This window comes from Rousettus aegyptiacus, unplaced genomic scaffold, assembly GCF_014176215.1.
Source record: "Rousettus aegyptiacus isolate mRouAeg1 unplaced genomic scaffold, mRouAeg1.p scaffold_m13_p_1, whole genome shotgun sequence".
Classification (NCBI taxonomy): Eukaryota; Metazoa; Chordata; class Mammalia; order Chiroptera; family Pteropodidae; genus Rousettus; species Rousettus aegyptiacus.
Genome location: NW_023416284.1, coordinates 51,237,321 through 51,254,937, shown reverse-complemented (window position 1 = coordinate 51,254,937; position 17,617 = coordinate 51,237,321). Strand labels below are relative to the sequence as shown.

General features: G+C 34.0%; 1 pseudogene; it reads right to left on the bottom strand.

The window, feature by feature from the left end:
• Positions 1-7,538: 7,538 nt before the first annotated feature.
• On the bottom strand, positions 7,539-7,657 carry LOC118605176 (annotated as a pseudogene).
• Between the last annotated feature and the right edge of the window lie 9,960 nt (positions 7,658-17,617).

Below are 17,617 nucleotides of genomic sequence, written 5' to 3'. Positions count from 1 at the left end.
CTTTGACTTGGTTCCCTTTTCTGTATATCATCACCAACACTTGTTTACTTTTTGATAATAGTCAATCTGAGAGGTGTGAGGCGAGATCTCATTGTGGCTTTGATTTACATTTCCCTAATGTTTAGTAATGTTGAGTATCTTTTTATGTGTCTATGGGCCATCTGCATGTCTTCTTTCCAAAAAAGTATTGCTAAGATTGATGTCAAAGAGTTTACTGCCTATGTTTTCTTCTAGGAGTTTTATGGTTTCAAGTCTTAAATTTAAATCTTTTATGCATTTTGAATTTATTTTGTATATGGCATAAGAAAATGGTCCACTTTTATTTTTTAACATGTATCTGTCCAATTTTTCAACATCATTTATTGAAGAAACTTTTTTTTTCTCCATTGTATATTCTTGCCTCCTTTGTTGTAGATTAACTGAACATATAATTGTGAGTTTATTTGGGGGATCTCTATTTTATTCTATTGATCTCTATGTCTGGTTTTGTGCCAGTAACAAACTGCTTTGATAACTGTAGATTTGTAGTGTAGTTTGAAATCAAGGAGCATGATAACCTCCAACTTTGTTCTTTCTCAGGATAGCTTTGGCTATGTGGGGTCTTTTGTAGTTGCATATAAATTTTTAGGATTATTTCTTCTTGTTTTGTAAAAGAGGCCATTGTTATTTTGATAAGTATTGCATTGAATCTGTAGATTGCTTTGGGTAGTATGGATATTTTAACAATAATAATTCTTCCAATCCATGAACATGATTTATCCTTCCATTTGTTTGTGTCCTATTCAATTTTTTTCATCAATGTCTTATAGTTTTCAGAGTATAGGTCTTTTACCTCCTTGGTTAAATTTATTCTTAGGTATTTTCAATGCAATTGTAAATGGAATTATTTTCTTCATTTCTCTTTCTGATAATTTTTTATTAGTGTATAGAAACACAGCAAATTTTTTCTATTAATTTAGTATTTTGTAACTTTACTGAATTGTTTTATTTGTTCTAAATAGTTTTTTGATGAGTCTTTAGGGCTTTTTATATATATTATGTCTTGGTAGTCATATTTAATAGTTTTACAAGAGCTCTATTTCTCTTATTTCTTTTTATAATATCTCATTTTTGTTTAGAAAATATGATGTCTTCATAAACCATTCTGAAAATACCTATTAGAATTTAGTGCATAGCTTTTACTTTTTTAAATTTAAGTTCTTTTCCCTTAAATATCGACTTTCTCTGGTATTTTTTTCTGTCTGTATATCTTGGTTAATATTTTGGGTTCTACAATTTCCTTAAATGTCTGGGGAGACTTGATTAAAACTTTATGTTTAAGAATGAGACAATAAAAAACTGTTAGAGCTCTAGATTAAAAAATAAGGCTTGCCAACTTATGTGCCTCAGATTAGTGGACCAAAGGACCTGTTCGTTACATCAAGGGATCTCCAAATTTAAGAACACAGAGGTCTTTGCACTGGAGTCATTCAGCTTCATTAGTGATGAACCCTTCCAACTCTGGCCCTCTTGGGAATAAAGGAATGGGAAGAGAAGTGTCTGGCTTCTGGGAGTTTTGTGCTATGGTATAGGCATTCGAAGACACCAAACATAGAATTTAAATCAGTACCCCTGTCTTCAGTCCAAAGCCCCAAGACTTGAGCCTCTTCAGAATTCTAAAAGAACATAGACTTATTTTCCGGCTGTATTCCTGTCTCTGTGCACTCTGCACTTCACCTACTCTGCTTAATCAGATACCACTTCTCCATTTTTATTTTCCAAAAATTTTTATTGACAATTTTCAGGCTGTTCATGGGTTTTCGTCCCCCATTCCTCTGTTTTTCTAGGGTTATTCTGCTGCGCGCGCGCGCGCGCGCGTGTGTGTGTGTGTGTGTGTGTATTTTTTAACGTGACGATATTAGCATGTCGTCATGTTACAGTTTTGATCCAGAAGTATCAAAGGGGCTTCATTTTGTGCACCCTTTCTGGAAACTTAATTGTAAGTACCTAGTGTACTATGTTCAGAAGGATTCTAGGACAACATTTAGGCTACATGATGGAGCACAGAAAGGGAGTGAAGTAACATCTGCAATGTAATGCTCACCCTAAATGCATCACCATATATACAAAACTAGAACACATAATGTATATCTCTGTACAGGATGTATGTAAAAAGAAAATTTAGAGATGGAATAGAATGAAAAAATAAATTGAATGTTCAAAGTGAACACAGAATCTCTAATTTATAAATTTATATCTTTTCATCATAGGGAGATAAAAGTTGAATGAGCCATCAAAAACTTTATGTGTACTCATAGTTTTAAAGAGTTAAAGGATATGGGGTTCAAAAATTAATCATTTTCACAGAACTTATACAATCTTTTAAAATAAACAGATATAAGCTAGGTTTAGATAAATTTATGGATTGTGGATCTGTAACAGTGAATAAAGGAAAATGGGGATATTTACTGATTTATTCATGTATAAGATAAAAGAACTTGTTATTATTGAAAAGATATGTTGCTTCCATGGTTAATTTAATAGGAATGGGTTTAATCAGCACGGCATTTATTATGTAGGCACTATACAGAGATATTAAACTTCTCAGAGCATCTTATAGCCGAGGAGAAAACTATGCAAGCTTTGCAGTGATCCTGAGAAACTACCAGTAATAGAATGGGCACTGACGTAGGAGTTAGAATACTTGGATTCCAGTCTTAGATACACAGATAACTCCCTGAAACCTGAGCTAGTCATTTAGTCTCCTCAGTAGGACTTAGTATTTAATGAGTGATTAGACTGTTGTACTTCTAAGGTGCTGTTAACTCTTATAGGAGAAATCATACCTCCCACCTTTCTTGCTCCACAGGTTGCATACCTCATACTAAAAGGATCACACTATATATCATAGATCAAAGTACCACTAACATTTGCAAGAGTAACCAAATGTCCCAAAATACTTATTATAGTCACTTCTTTATTATCCATGCTAACAGAAAAAAAAAAAAAATAGAAAATAATCTTTTTTAAGCAGATGAGCTTTTAAAAATGTACTTGGCTTAAGATAGCATCACACTTAATAATATTTTTATGAGAATTTTCTTTCCAGGTTATGTTTTACTTTGGCTAATATAAAAGTTGGTGGGTATTTCCTGAGAACACAACAATTTTGCATTTGGAGAAGGCTGCCATAGAACTGACTCAGTATGAAATGTTTTACATTTGCTGTTAATGATCCCCAGAGAGAACAATCTGCAGCTGGATAAAATTAATAGTAACAATACCTATGCTTTATAGCAATTCGTGGTGGTTTTAAAGATGTCTGCAATTCTTTGACACTGTTCCTATGAAGAGGTGGAGTCTCTGTTCCCTCCCGTCAACCTGACCAGGGCTTGGTGACTGCCTTGATGAATACAATGTGGCAGAAGTGATGCCGTATAACTTCCGAATGCAGGTTAGGAATGGCTATGCCTCTTCTGCTAGTTTTTCTTGGCATACTAACTGTTGAAGCTTAAGCCACCATGAAGAAAGTCTGGTTGCCCCGAGGTTGCCTTGTGGAGAGCCTACATGAAGTGATGACATATGGAGAAAGAGAAACAGCCCTAGCTCCTCCATTCCCCAGATGTCTGCATCTTTTCAGTTTAGGCACTGTGAGGGAGAAAGTTTTAGAGGTGACTGAGCCCTAGTCACGATCTGACTTCAACTCCAAGAGACCCTGAGCAAAAATCATCTAACTAGGCCTTTTCAAAACCAAGATTCGTTATCGAAATAAATAATAGTTATTGTTTTAAGTCATTGTTTCTGATGGGTTATTATGCAGCAAGAGATAACTAAAACATACTTTAAAAATCACTTTTATCTCCCGAATTTCCCTGGACAGTCAAGCTTATGTTCCTATGAAGAGGTGGAGTTTAATAGGAATTTCTCTCTAGGGAGGAGTCTGGGAAAAAAATGTACATTGTGCTTGCAAGTTTCTGTTTCATGGATGAGGAAATTGAGACTCAGACATTAAATGGATAGGTGCACATTTCTAGTCCAAGTTCCTCTTTTTACCAGTGAAGAAAATGAGGATCAGAGAGGCAAAATGACTCACAAAAATCATATAGCCTGTCAGTGGAAAGGCCAAAACTTTTCCCAGTCCTCCTTCTAGTACTTAGCTATATGTATGTCCCCTGGTCCATACCAACTAGAGCTGCTTTTCATCTAGGGAAATAAAAGTGGTCAGGATCACTTTCATATTCAGGTCATGTTTTCCATAGAAATAGTGGAAGGAGCATAGGTCTTTTGGCGACAAAAGAATTTCGTTTCAAATCAACTTGCTGAGTGTGTGTTCAGTTATTTAATTTCTAATAAGTTATATCTTCTTTATCTATAAAATTGGGATCAAAGTACTTCCATTGGAATATTGTTAGGAAAACAAGATATAGTGAATATTAATTGCCTGGCACAATATAAGTACCTAATAGACGCCTCTCATAGAAAGTCTTTTATAAGGTAACTTTTCATTATCATCATCATCATTTTTCCCCCAGAGAGCCAAAAATGATTAAAGTGATAAAATTATACTATAGTAATAATAGCAACTATAGTTTAGCTCATTTAATTCTCACAGCAGCACACAGGTAATATTATTCATTGTTAGATGAGGAAAGAGCCATGGAGTGGTTAAGTAAAATGTCACTGTTAGTTGGGATTTGAATCTTGGCAGATAGGGAGGAGAGAAAAAAATGATAGCATGGTGGTAAAAAATATATTTTGTTACTGTTTGACACCCCCCTTAAGGCCCTTTACGGAAATAAAACTAAGTGTCGTATGCCTGATAACAGCCAAGTCTTCCACCAAGCCAGATCATTTCCCAATCTTGTTGGAAAGTAAATCAGACTATGTAATTGCATCTAACGTTAATATTGTATTAGAGAAGTTCTTTCTGGGATGTCTGAGATGCATTGTTTAGGTCTTCGCTGTAATGTTCATGCTCCAGATTAAAGGCCCCAAACCTGAAATATGCATGCTCTAATGATACTATGAAGAGTGTTTGCAAACTGAAGTGCAAAATACCACCATTATGGACTATTCAGGTTCAGGGTGAACTGAAATGTCTGTTTGAATTGTACTATAATTTTCAAATTCATGATTTAAGATTTTTTAGTAACTTGTCTTTATCGCAATGTTACAACTGTCTGATACATGTGGATTATATTACTTTAAAAAATCTTGTGGTTTTTTCATTATAAAATGTCCTGCCATTGGTCATTGGTCACAGTGTTCTTTAGTACATAATGTTATACAGGTACTACTCTAGTACAGATTTATAGTGTGCAAGTATCTTTTAAAGTTCCATGTTGTCACAAAGTGATTCTAATAATTTTGATCATTTCTCTTAGCAGCTCACCAAACATTTCTCTCTAGGAAAGAGTCTGGGAAAATAATGTACATTGTGCTTGCAAGTTCTTGATTTACTCATAACTCAGACTATTACAAAAGCTCATACTAGAAAGCTAAGTGTCCCCTCTAAACATTTTCCTAGTTTTGGTAGTCATATGAGAAATTTTACTAATGGAGATGAATTCTTACAGTTTTGACAACAGAAACACATAGAAATGATGGGTAAAATAACTTAAATACATAGCCAGGCCAGCAAGAAAAATAACTCACATGTGTTAGAATTAAGTATAAACAATAGCTATTATGATAATCACGTGACCTTATGAAACCATGAGGTCATAGCACCTAGATAGAGGGCCAAAAAATTTACCCATGAAAAAAAGACTACACAGAGAAACAACCTGCTACAAAGAATCAATCTATCAAAAGGTAAAGAAATAACATAACAAAAGGAGAATTTGCAGTCTAAGAACTGGAAAAGATGGAGCTACCCCAACAACCCTATAAAATCAATATATTTAAAGTGATCAAAGAGATAAAATAAGGAAACAAGAATTTTTATTAAATTCCAAGGCACTATAAGAAAAGAACAAGATTATTTGAAAAAGGACATTTTAGAAATTAAATGTCTTTTTTTGGTCATGGAATGTAAAAATAAATGACCATCCTATGAGGAAACTCATATCATTATCTTTTCCATTTAACTGATAAAGAAGCTAAGGCTTAGAAGGTTAAATAATTTACTCAAGTTCACATAGCTTATAAATTGTGGAGCCACGCTTGAACTCAGGTCTCTCTGACTCCAAAGTTTACCTTTTTAACTATTGTGCTATACTGCTTAACAAAAGTATGAATCCTGTAACTATAATAAGAGTGTCTTTATATGTTTATTATATAAACATGCATATATGCAAATGCAGATATATAGTAATGTTAATAATGGTAAATTATGGTGGTTGATTTATTTGTGATTTTTTTCTGTTTCCAGAATTTTCTGCATTAAACATTATAATAGAGTAATAAACACATCTTAAGTTTTCCTTTGGTAAATACATTAAATGAAGCAAAGAAAAAATGTGAAACAAATAAACTTCAGTGACAAAGACAGAAAACAGATTAGACTAAGCTGAAGAGAAAATGTGTGCTTATGAAAAATAGACCTAAGAAATTACCTAGAACGAGCAGAAAGAAAAGTTACACATTCTATTTATAATTTTTAGTGGCTATCCTTAGATTTTAATACACATGCCTGATTTTACATAATTTAAAGTTAATCAATATCTTTAGCTTCTCAAACAACACAAGTTCCAATTTTTAACTCTGATTATCTTTGTGTTTCACATATAATTTTGCTAGCAATTTATTTTCAACTTCTTAATGTGGCATTATTATTATTACTGTTATTATTATTATTATTTATGTTTCTTATACTGTCAATTCTTATTTAGAGTTAATTACTGCTTTTTATACCTTCAGTTTCCATCTTCTTAAAATACATCGTATTGCTATTCCATGGCCGTGTAACAGATTACTATAAAATAGTAGTTTAAAACATGGTAGATCTGTTTTCTTTGTTTCTATGGATGAAAAGTCCAAACGCAGGCCAAAGATTGGACTTTGCTCAGTTTCTCAAGAGATTGAAATCAGGTTGTCAGCTGGGCAGCATAGCTTTCTGGAGGCTCCAGGAAAGAATCTGCTTCAAGATCATTTAATATGCTGGTAGAATTCAGGTCTTTGTGGCTATAGGACTTAGATTCCCATTCTATGATATTGTATATATTACCTACTTATTCAGATGTTGGCCAGGGGTCAACACAGCTGTTACAGACCGCCCACAGTCCCTTGCCATTTGAGTCACTCTGACTACCTCAGCCTTGACACCTAGGTCCATATTTAAAGAGCTCATGATGTTCTCCCTATTTTAAAAATCAACCGATTTGGGGCATGTCAATACATTAGCAAAATTTCTTCACAGTAGTACCTAGGTTAATATTTAATTGAATAACTAGTCGAAGGTGTATTTATAACAGGGATGAGTATCATGGGGCAATCTTAGAATTTTTCCTACCACACATCTTTTTATTTTTTACTTTATTATTTATTTATTTATTTATTTTTTAAATTAAAAAATAGTTTTTAAATTTTTTATTTTGTTTTTATTTTTTTTATGTTAATGTCTACAGCACCTGGTATTCCTAGGTGGTCTCCCATCCAAGTACTAACCAGGCCTGACCCTGCTTGGAGTCCGAGATCAGATGAGATCAGGCACGTTCAGGGTGGCATGGCCATAGACTACCACATAGCTTTTTAACAATTCTTTTATAAGATAAATTATTAATAGTAAAATTTATTAGTATTTTTTGTCTTAAAATCTTTATATAACTTCTTTACTCTTGAATGGTTCTATGTTGACAGTAGTATTCCTCCAGCTTGAAATATTATTCCATTGTCTTCTGACTTATGTTGTTGCCATCTGAAATTCTGCTGTCAGTTAAATTTCCAATCTTTGTAGCAAGTCTGTTATATAGACATAGATCAAAATCGATAGATAGATAGATAGATATAGATGACATAAATAGAATATTCTTTAAATTTCTTTTAGATTTTGATGTCCTCAATTTCACTGAGTCTGAAACTTTTATACTTGTCTTTTAACAATTTTGCAAAATTGTCAGTCACTGTTTATTTGAAAATGACTTCTTTTTTCCTTCTGAAACACCTATCAAAACTTTTGTTCTGAAACATCTGTTAAACATCTATAATGTTATTCTATCTTCCATTTCTTTGCATTGTGCTTTGAATTTTTTTCATCTTAATGGACTGAATTCTGAATAATTTCATAGATGTGTGTTCTAGTATATTAATTCTCTTTTCAGCTGTGTTTAATATGTATTTAATTAATCCATTGACTTGTTAACTTCAATGATGTTGTCTCTCATTTCTAGTCATTCTCTTTGATTCTTTTTCAAAATTGCCTGGTATTTTTTTTTCTGTTGCTTTTAATGGTGTCACTTCCTTACTTTATATCTTAATGTATTAAAATATACTAATTTATCATCATTTGGCAACTAATATAGTAATAATTTCTTTCAAGCAAGAATTACCAATGGATCCTAAAAGTAGTGAGTGAAAGTTTGACAAGAAGTTGGATATTTACATAGTCTCAAAGTTATCTCTTCATACAAAATTTATTTATTACAAAGGAGAAATGCTAATTTTTTAATAAAAAAAATACTGGTACATATCACTCAGTGTTCAAAGTTAACCTCCACAGTAATAGGGAAAATAGGTATGATTCACCTCCTGATATGATATACTGAGAAGAACACAGTATTTTCTCTGTGGTATTCCACCCAAAACACCCAACCTGAATCTAGCCATAAGTCTTTGTTCCCCACCAATTATAATTTCCCTCTTGATAGCTATCAAGCTCTGATAATCTATAATGATATTATATATATTACCTACTTATTCAGAATACCCAATTTGGAGTTACGCAAACCAGATATGGAGATCTTGGGCCATCATTCACCTTGAAAATATACAAAATTGAATACAAAATGGCTGGGAGAGAGGATTACCCTGAAGAAAGCTACTGATTTGTTGTGAATTTCCACTTCTCTGTCATAGAAGTGACGATTTCTTCTCCTCCTTGGTCTAAATAAGAAAGAGGTCTTCAAAGGAATTATCTGGAGGGATCGGCCTACTATCCTGGAGTCTGGAAGCATATGAATGGCAAGAAAAGCTAAAGACAGATTTGCTCAAGGCAGTAGAGCAGAAAGAAAGAGGACTACTTTTGGAGTAAAAAACTCTTCCACCAATAGCATGGTTGGAAGAGAATGTGCAAGTTTTTCTTGTAGATCAGACATGGGCCACATGGGAGAGAAGCAATATGGAGCTACTTTCAATTTTACCTCCTACCCCAAGAAACTACGTGGATGAGGGTATGACCACAATGAGAGAGTTGACAGCCATGTGCTCAGAGGCAGAAGGGAAAATTTTAAGCAGCCAACAAACAAAAAGTGAGCACTGAGGAAGTTGTGATTAAAAAGATCTAGTGGTGGTGATGGGGGGATGCCAGGCCCATGGGCATGCCTGGAGTGTGTGGGAGGAGATCCATTTCTTAAGGGGAAATAGCAACATCCATTGGTCAGGGGTAGAAGTATGTGTGTGTGGAGGGGGGGGCGGAAATTAAAGAGGAGGAGGGGAAAAAAAGGATCCAGTGAGATATCACTGAGGAACTCACAAAAACATCCCACAGGAGGAAGAACCAGCTTTGGAACACTGCCACACTCAAGAGAGTTCCACCAAAGATTACTTGCATGCCATTCAAGTAAGATCTTTTCTCTTGCTTGCCTATCATCTCTCACTGGCTCACCTCCACCCTGATATGTCCAGAGAAGGCCCAAAAGCAGTGAGACAAGAATATAGAACCCAAGCGTGCCCTTCCCCCATTCTGAACTCAAGGCCTAAAGTAATATCAAGCTGAAGTAAGAGGGTGAGGTAAGGGGTGGTAGTTGTGATAAGAATACGAAGCAGTGGTTATAACATTTTTAGTTTGGTAATGAGGCTATGATTATGCATAAAAATAATTGGAGTACTCATATTATTTCAGCATACTGAAAAGATTCTGCAAAAATTTCACTGTAGCAGTGAAGAAACAGTCCATAGAGTAAGTTTGAAGAGACAACAGTGAAAAAGAATAAAGTTTTTTTATTTATTGTTTTGCGTTGTCATGTTATACTTTCTACTCATATTCTATTGAATTTAGCTTATTTGGTATCCAGATTTTATGCACAACTTGCCCCTGGTCACGTGGTGGTTAACTGGCAGAACTGAAACTGAAATTCAGGTACCATTTACACTATATGATATGACTTTCTTTTTTTAAGAGAGAGAGAGAGATTGAATATTTGTTATTTATTTACATGATTAGAAAGCTTAGTTTCATCTCTAGATAATTATTGGCCCAAAGAATAAACACATGCAAAGTGCTGGAATCGCAAAATCTTCTCTCCAAAAAGGGTAAGCCAAGTCCTGGCTAGTTTGAGTGTGGAATTCCCCCAGACATGAAGCTGAGACTTTGAGAGGCCAGGATTTCCCTGGGGGGCAAATACTCATAGAGAGAGCAGATGGTTTCCAAAGTAAAACCTAGAGAGAGAGTCCCCCAAAGGAGACCAGATCTTAGGATTTTTGGCAGAGAGGAGGTTGTTTTTCTAGTAGAATGAAAACATCCCCACTACCCCGAGTTCACTTCCCTTCACACACATACTTGCAGAACATTTTCTCCATCATGACAACACACAGCACGGTTCACCACAGAAGGATGATCATATTTTCCTGTTGAACGCAGTGGGCTTTTCGAACAGATTATGAGGAGCCTGCGTTTTGTCGATAAACCTCTCGTAAGACCCAGAGGGAAACCAGAACACAGACCTGGGATTTGAGACTGTAGCCTGGCTAGTGACAGGAACCAGGCCTGGGCTGCCCACCTCAGTGGAGGGGCTGGCAGGGAAGGGGGAGGGGAAACCAGGTGCAGGATGGGAAGAGGAATTCATGCCAGATCTGCTTTCAGCTCTGCGTCAGTTGGAAACATCTCTGTCACTGGAAACCATGTTAATGAATGGTAATCTAAGCACACGCGGTATACTCTTTTATAGTACAGCAGTTCTTTTCCCTGAGCTGCTGTCCTAACTATTTGTATGAAATTTGTGTTTTAATGTAGCATAGGCCCAATGAATTGTTAGAGGCAGGATACCAAGCATAAACTGGATGTGAGTTTTCCACAAAAAATCTGCCATCCAAGCACTTTGTCATAAAGCTCTGAAAACCAGATCATCAGTTCTCTTCAGGCAAATCATCTGAGGCTGACTGGAAGACTCAATATTGACAGGAGGCTCTGAAGCTAAGTTTACTATTCCTCCCTCTCCTTTTCTATAACACTTACATCTTTGCCTCACTTCTCCAAAAAACACCTGCAAGTAATTTTTATTTACTTGTAGATATTAAGAAAGGAATAAAGTAAAACTAGTAATAATAGCCGATGTTCTTTTTTTTTAATTAAATTTATTGGAGTAACATTGGTTAATATAATCATATAATTTTCAGGAGTACATTATCACTTGACATCTGTATATTCTATTATTTCTTCACCACCCAAAGTTCAGTTTCCTTCAGCTACCATATATTCAATCCCCTTTACCTACTTCATTCTCCCCCTCTCCTCTATACTTGATCCCCTTTACCCCATCTACCTCCCCTCTCCCCCACTACCTCACTAGTTACCACTACTCTATAGTCCTCTGATAACCACTAGTCTATAGTTCATGTTCATGAGTCTCTGTTTGTTTGTCCTGCTCATTTGTTGCTTTTAGGTTTATATCCCACATATAAGTGATGTCATGTGATTTTCAACTTTTTCTGTCTGGCTTATTTCACTTAGCATGATTATCTTGAGGTCCATCCATGTTATTGCAAATGGTGGTATTTCCTCTCTTCTTATGGTTGAGTAATATTTCATTGTATATATGTACCACAGCTTCTTTAGCCAATCATCTATCGTAGGGTACTTCGGTTGCTTCCATGTCCTGGCCACTGCGAATAATGCTGCTATGAACATTGGTATGCAAATATCTTTATAGATATGAGTTTTCAAGTCTTTGGGGTAAATATCCAGTAGAGGGATTGCTGGATCATATGGTAGATCAATTCTTAGTTTTTTAAGGAACTTCCATACTGTTTTCCACAGTGGCTGTACCAATTTGCAGTCCCACCAACAGTGTATGAGGATTCCTATTTCTCCATATCCTCTCCAACATTTGTTATTGCTTGTCCTGTTGATTATAGCCATTCTAACAGGTGTGAGATGGTATCTCATGGTGGGTTTGATTTGCATTTCCATAATAGCTAGCGATGTTGAGCATCTTTTCATATATTTGTTAGCCATTTGTATGTCCTCTAGGGAGAAGTATCTGTTCAGGTCCTCTGCCTATTTTTTGATTGGATCATTTGTTTTTTTGTTGTTATTGAGTCTTATGAGTTCTTTGTATACTTTGGATATTAGGCCCATATTGGAGGCGTTGCTTACAAATATATTTTCCTATTCGGATGATTGTCTCTTTACTTTGTTGACAGTTTCTTTTGCTGAGCAGGAGGTTTTAGTTTGATATAGTCCCATTCATTTATTTTTGCTTTTACTTCCCTTGCCTTTGAGGTCAAATTCATAAAATCCTCTTTAAATCCGAGGTCCTTAAATTTTGTTCCTATGTTTTCTTCTATGCATTTTATTGTTTCAGGTCTTATATTCAGGTCCTTAATCCATTTTGAGTTAAGTTAGAAGTGTGGTGATAGACAACAGTCTAGTTTCATTCTTTTGCAGGTGACTTTCCTTTCTCCAGTGTTTTTGGCTTTTTTGTTGAAAATTATTTGCTGATAAAAATATGGATTTACTTCTGGACTCTCGATTCTGTTCCATTGGTCCATGTGTCTGTTTTGCTGTCAATACCACGCCATTTTGATTACTGTCACTTTGTAGTATAAATTGAAGTAGAGTAGAGTGATGCGTCCAGACTTGGTTTTTTTCCTCAAGATGGATTTGGCAATTCGGAATCTTTAGTGCTTCCATACAAATCTGATGATTTTTTGTTCTATTTCTTTAACATATGCCGATGGGATTTTGATAGGAATTGCATTAAATTTGTATAATGCTTTAGGTAATATGGTCATTTTAACTATGTTGATTCTTTCAATTCAAGAACATGGAATATCTTTCCATTTTTTGTATCTTCTTTGATTTCTTTTTAATAGGGTCTTATAGTTTTCATTATATAGGTCCTTCGCATGTTTCATTAAATTTATTCCTAGGAATTTTATTCTTTTTGTTGCAATTGTGAAAGGAATTATTCTTTCAACTTCGTTGTTAGAGTATAAGAACCCTATGGATTTTTGAATGTTGATTTTGTATCCAGATATTCTTTCTGATACTTCGTTGTTAGAGTATAGGAACCCTATGGATTTTTGAATGTTGATTTTGTATCCAAATACTTTACTGTATTTGCTTATTGTTTCTAGTAGTGTTCTTGTCTAGTCTTTAGGGTTTTCTATATAGAGAATCATGTCATCCTCAAATAGTGACAGTTTGATTTCTTCATTTCCTATTTTGATGCCTTTCACATCTTTCTTTTGTCTGATTGCATTTGCTAAGACCTCCAATGTTAGATTGAATAACAATGGCGATAGTGAACAACAGCCTTGCCTTGTTCCTGATCTTAGAGGGAGGGTTTTAGTTTTTCACTATTAAGTATAATATTGGCTGAGGGTTTGTCATAGATGGCCTTCATTATGTTAAGGTACTTTCCTTCTATATCAATTTTGTTAAGTGTTTTGATCATAAATTGATGTTGTATTTTGTTGAAGACTTTTTCTGCATCTATTGATATAGTCATATGATTCTTATTTTTTAATTTGTTTATGTGGTGTATCACATTAATCAATTTGCGTATGTTGAACTATCCTTATGCCCCGGGGTGGAGCCAACTCGATCGTGGTGTATCATCTTTTTAATATGTTGCTATTTTCAGTTCGCTAATATCTTATTTAGGTTTTTTTGCATTTGTGTTCATGAGAGATTTTGGTCTGTAGTTTTCTTTTTTGTGTTATCTTTACCAAGTTTTGGTATCAGAGTAATACTGGCCTCATAAAATGAGTTAGGAAGTATTGCCTTCCCTTTGATTTTTTGGAAGAGTTTGAGGAGAATAGGTATTAAATATTCTTCACTGGTGAAGCCATCTGGTCCCAGACTTTTACTGTTTGGTAGGTTTTTGATGATTGTTTCAATTTCCATATTGCTGATCGATCTATTTAGATTTTCCAGTTCTTCTTGATTCAGTCTAGGAAGATTGCATTTTTTTAAGTACTGGTCCATTTCTCCTAGGTTATTAAATTTGGTGTTATATACTTTTTCATAGTATTCTTGGATGATTCTTTGTTTTTCTGCAATATCAGTCGTAATTTCCCCTCTTTCATCCCTTGATTTGTTTATTTGTGTCTTTTCTCTTTTTTCTTTAGTGAGTCTAGCCAGGGGTTTGTCAATTTTATTAACCTTCTCAAAGAACCAGCTCTTTGTTGCATTTTTTTTTATCGTTCTTTTGTTTTCAATTTCATTTGTTTCTGCTCTAATTTTGATGATTTCTTTCCTTCTGCTGACTTTAGGCTTCATTTGTTCTTCATTTTCTGGTTTTTAAAGATGAAGCACTCTATTGTTTATTTGGGCTCATTCTTGTTTTTGGAGATAGGCCTGTAATGATATGAACTTCCTCTTATGACTGCTTTTGCCATGTCCCAAAAGTTTTGGTGTGTAGTACTATCATTATCATTCATTTCTATGTATCTCTTGATCTCTGTTTTTATTTCTTCTCTGATCCAGTTATTCTTCAGTAGCATGCTGTTTATTCTCCATGTATTTGTGATTCTTCCTGCTTTCTTTTTGCAGTCAATCTCTAGTTTCAAAGCATTATGATTTCAATGCTCTTATATTTGTCGAGGCTATCTCTGTGTCCCAGTAAGTGGTCGATTCTTGAGAATGTTCCATGTACTAGAAAAAAATGTATAGCAGCTATTTGGGGATGGAAGGCTCTGTATATGTCAAATATGTCCAGTTGGTCTAATGTGTCATTTAAGCATGTTATTTACTTATTGATTTTCTGTTTGGATGCTCTGTTTATATCTGACAGTAGGGTGTTTAGGTCTCCTACTACAATGGTGTTTTGGTCTGTTTCTCCCTTTAGTTCTGTTAGTAATTGCTTTATGTATTTCGAGGCTCCCTGATTGGGAGCATAGGTATTAATAAGTGTTATGTCTTCTTGGTGCATGATTCCCTTTATCATTATGAAGTGTTCCTTAGTATCTTCTTTATTTTTTTTTATTTCGAAGTCTATTTCATCTGATATTAGTACTGCTACTCTCGCTTTTCTCTGAATGCCATTTGCTTGAAATATCATTTTCTACCCTTTCACTTTGAGTCCATATTTACCAGTGTTCTTTTTGTTTGAAATTTTAAAACATTCTTTGAGAACACATATTAATGGCAGCCTTAATTACTTGGATGCGCTTTGTTAGAGGTTCAATGTTTAAGTGAAAAAAATGCAATAAAAGTATTAAATTATGACATAGAAAGTATTATAATAAACCTTAGTAATAAAAATTTCACTCTTTGAATAAATATCCTTCCCTTTCAGACCTGAACTTGGTGTGAATGGCACATAAAAACAACCATTTAGATATATGGGGTCAGGAGAGAGCAAATGGGAAATGTTGCTTTTTCCTCTCTTCCTCTCTCAGTAATTCTCTGAGGGTGCCTACTATTAGTGGACTGGCATCTTCTTATTCTGGGATTAATTGGAGTAAGTTGTATGCTGATCTAAGAAAATATATGTTGAGAATATGAAATATTTTTAATATATTGAAAAACATAATAATTCACTAGTGCCTGACATCTATTAGAAATAATATCCCATTATCGAATTTTTAAGGAAGAAATAATACCACTCCTACACAAACTTTAACAGAAAACCAAAAAGGAAAGAATATTCCCAACTCATTTATTTGGCCTGCATTATCCCGATTCTAAAAGCAGGCAAATATATTAAAAGAGAAGTATAAAGCGATATCGCCTGTGAACAGAAATTCAAAAATCCTTAATAAAATGTTAGCAAATTAAATACAACAAGACATAGAAAGATAATGTATCATGACTGGGAGAGTTTTATCACAACTATGCAAAGTTGGTTTAACATTTGAACAACAATCCATATAATTACTCACATTAATTTTAGAAATAAAAAAATATTTGAATAGATGTAGAAAAAGTTTTTGACAAAAAACAATTTTTATGACTGGTTAAAAAAAAAAAAACTCTGCTTTCCTCAAAATAGGAAAAGAAAGGGACTTCTTGAGCTTAACGAAGTGTATTTACAGAAAACCTACAGGTAATATTATACTTAATAATGAAAGACTGAATATTTTCCCCTAAGATTCTATTCAACATAGTTATAGAGTTCTTAGACAGTACACTCAGGCAAGTATAGGAAAGAAAAAGCATATAGATTGGAAAAAAAGAGATAAAACTCCATTATTTGCAGACACCATGATTGGGTACACAGAAAATCCTAAGAAATCTAAAGAAAAGCTAGTAGAACTTATAAATGAGTATAGCAAGATCACAGGATACAAAGTCAATATATAGAAGCCAGTGGCATTCCCATATACAAGCATGAAACAACTAGAAATTAAAATTTAAAAGTGGACAAAATGTCATTTACAATAGCATAAAAATAAGAAATATGTAGAGATATTTTAACAAAATTGTACAGGTCCTGTAAACTGAAAAGTAGCAAATACTTATGAAATTGAAGATCTAAACCAACTTAAAGATATACTATGTTTATGAATTAGAGACTCAATGTTGTTATCACTTTTCCTTATATTCATCTATAGATTTAATGCAATCTCAACCAAAAGTCCTAGGAAATGTACAGAACAATTGCTAGAAATAATAAATGAATTTAGCAATTTCAAATGATATAAGATTAATATACAAAAATAAAATATATTCTTATATACTAAGCAAATAATTGGAAATGAAATGTCTAAAGTTTTGTTTACAATCATACCAAAAAACAATATACCTAGGAATAAATAAAATAAAAGATGTCCGAGTACTAAAATCCACAAAACATTCCTGTGAGAAATTAAAGAAGACCTATATAAATGGAGAGATATACCATATTTGAGATTGGAAGACTTAATAATATTGCAGTTCTCCTCAAATTGACCTCTAGATTCAAAAATGCAGTCCCAATAAAAATTCTGCCAGATTTGACATATAATTGACTATCTGATTCTAAAATTCATATGAAGGTACAAGAACCTAAAATAGCCAAAAGAAAATTTAAAAGAAAGAACAAAGTTCTATCTGATTTCAAGAACTTCTACAGTACCGTTTAATAGAATTTTCTGTATTAGTAGACATAATTATGTGCTGCCTGATATAGTAGTCACTAATTCCGTGTGGCTGTTAAGCACGAAATGTGGCTTCTACAGCCAAAGAACTGAAATTCTAATTTTCTTTTGTTAATTTAAATTTAAATAGCCATGTTACTGGCTATTGTACAAGACAGTGCCGACATTCTATAAAGCTAAATTAATCAAGATAGTTTGGAATTATTCAAAAGAAAGATTAAAAATCAATAGAACA